This window comes from Drosophila guanche, unplaced genomic scaffold, assembly GCF_900245975.1.
Source record: "Drosophila guanche unplaced genomic scaffold, DGUA_6, whole genome shotgun sequence".
NCBI lineage: Eukaryota > Metazoa > Arthropoda > Insecta > Diptera > Drosophilidae > Drosophila > Drosophila guanche.
The window spans coordinates 1,372,632-1,375,779 of record NW_022995758.1 but is presented as its reverse complement, the minus strand read 5'-3'; positions in this window follow the sequence as shown (position 1 = coordinate 1,375,779).

The window sequence follows — 3,148 nt, the reverse complement described above, 5'->3', positions numbered from 1 at the left end:
TGAATGTAAATATGTACATACATATTAGATATATATCTATATGTATGTATATGATAAATAATTGCATATGCATTCATTTAATATATCACAAAAAATTATATACATACATATGTACACATATAAAACAAAAAAATAGGTACGCGGTGGGTCTATGCAGATTTTAGTGCCATTCTTGGGCATCAAATTTGAAGTCAGTTGTCCAAATCTCGATTTGCCGATGGGAGTGCCTCTTTTTACTCGTTCACAATTACACACACATGTACACGTTCCGTCGGCGGAACGGTCGTTTGTACAGAGGTACAGGGCAAGGCAGTGTTGAGGTACGAACAAATGTGGCACTGAGACTTATGAGATTACCTTTTATAAACGTTGCGTTCCAGTTAACGGCATTAAGTATTAAACATATGTATAAGTCTACAAATATTCCGTTACCCCTTTCATCCTAAATTATATAAAGCATATAAAGGTCACACAAAATAAATTTATTTTGATATAGAAGGGCAAGCTTCTTCATAAAGTCTTGAGGGTTTTCATTTTAAAGGGTATGTGAGCTCAGAACAAAATATAAATGCAAAAGGTTTCCAGCGCTAACAATTAAAGCGCACATGAAGTCGAGAACATAACCGACGACGAGAACAGAAATTGGAAAGATGTATGTACATACATATGTACATATATATACACATGTATATGCATATATACGAGGTATGTACGTATTTATATTTATCTGAAAAGATTTGTCTGTAAAAGATGGATTTGGTAACAATGTTGATAATACGGCAGCAACGAAGTCGAGAAGCGACGGCGTTTCCATAATATGCATACAATTTTGAATAAAGCAGTATAAAATCTGCATTCAAAACAATTACAGCATTCAACTACAATAACAACTTTTATTGGTATATTTAGTTTTTCCAACCCCCAAGGGACCGGCCACCAACCCCCACCCATCATTCTGCACATGTTGCGGCAGGTCAGGTTCATACACCAAGCCCCGAAAACAAAATCAAAACATCAAAACGAATTTTCGTTCCATCGCAGTTCAGAAAGTCAGCGCAGGCAGAAAAACATTGAAACATCTTTTATTTTTTTCTTAATATTATTTAGAGTTAGTTCTTCTTTTTTCACACAACCCAAGTATCTGGCTGTAATAAACTTAGTCTTTCTATATAATGTTCTATCTATAAGGTGTACACAAACACTTTATGGTTTTGGCTTACCGTTTTAAAAATATTAAGGTTTGAAATGCAAAAATGTTTATTTGAAGTTGATGTTGATTTTTGGATGTGTTTTTTTAAATTTTGACTTTAGAAACTCGGGAAAAGTACAAAAAAATTAAATCATGTGTCCAGTAGGTGCATTAATTGGGCGTCGTTGAAGGTATCGCTTCTTAAAATCTATGTAGAGACGGCTGAGCTAAAATTGTTTAACCCCGTGAGAGGCAGCGCCGCGGCAGAGCCTTGTACCATTCACAATAGGGCCGTGCCGAGCACTGATTTAAATTGTTCGATCCGACTGATGGCCAGTCGGACCGACTAGAAGTAGTTGCGAAAAAGAATCGATCTTGCATCCCTCCCTGGTAGACTATGTAGTACAGAAACCCCAAAATACGCGTTCTTTCATGCATATTTTTCCACCAATTTATACATGCTTACAGCATTCTTCGCCACCGTGGATGCATGAAAACAACACCTTATTACCAACATTTTTCCACAGGGCTGCCCACATTTCAAATCAAAAATAAAAGCTGTATTCATTCCTGTCGTATCATTTGTAGTTTATAGTGAATACAACTAAACATTTTTGCGCACTCGTTGAGCGTCGGATACAATCCACGCAGTGCTCGAGCAGCACGTGGAGTCAATCCCGCCGCTCTGGTTCGTGGCCGAGCCGAAAACCGAGCGCGTAGACGTGGATTACTTCGTTCGTGCTCAGTCAGCAGCAGGAGCTAAGAAGGCCAATAGCTAAAGGTTCCAAGTTGCAGTTTCTCCACTAGATTTGTGAGCAATCAAAGACAAAGTGTGCGACAGAAGACCTGCCGAAGTTGTATGCTCAGAACGTGTCAGCTGAGCTGCTGTAGATGCCATCCGATCAGCTGACACTGACAACTGCCTGACACGAGGTCTTTGGGAAAGACAGAAAGGCATCCATCGCCTGGCCAGCAGCCCATTCAGCACATTGACACGACTTGCGCGACTTGCGGAAACCATTGAGGACACTCTGCACAAAGACTATGGGCGTCAGCATATTCGATGACATCTTCTGCAGCTTAGGTGTTCACCTTCCTTCTTTGGAGTCACACACATGTAGCGGCGAACTGGAAACTGGAACTCTATGCTGTGTGCCAGTGATTGTGATCTTTTGCCACTGATTGAGGGTGCCGCAGCTCTCCACTTCTACGAGTATACGGTCAGTGTCCAGCTCGGCAAACGATTCACAGCAGCTAACAGACTGCTTCAGGCCAAGGGTGTATCTCGAATGGACTGCACCCGAGGCACCCAAGCACCGAGAGATACAGACAGAAACAGCGATAAATTCGTGTTATTACCCAGATACCCGAATAAAGTAAAACTCCACTCTCTCCACTAATATTAGTTTTCTTAGCTCGTCCCACCAAGCTCGTAGTTAGTCAATGGCCGGAAATTTAGTAGCAATTGGCAGCATGTATAGCGATCCATTGAAGACACCTTGGGATTAAGCCCTGTGAACCTTTGAACCTCTCAATGCTCGAGACAACGATAAAAGAGATTTTTTTCTCGCAGTATTTATTTCGATCATTGCTTGAATTATTTTAATAATAATAATAATTACAAGCCAATCGTTATGGAATCTCTGCTGCTACTGACTACTCTGTCCTCCGAGATTCTTTATCTCTTCGAGCCACGTCCCTTTCGAAGATATTCTAAGACAACCAAAGCAACAAAATAAATTAATTTTAGTTGGGTTAAACGAGTGATGGTTGATACAAATTACTTACTTTACTTAATCGGTGGCCTCATTTTCCGTTTCCTTGTCAGTATCAGTCCTCTCTTGGCTTTCGAGACAGCGCTGCGAATGGCGGGCACTGTGGTCGAGCTTTGAGCTTGGCGGCGAGATCCTCCGAGTCCGAGTCCGTGTCTGAGTCTGTGTCCGCGTCAGGGTCTGTGTC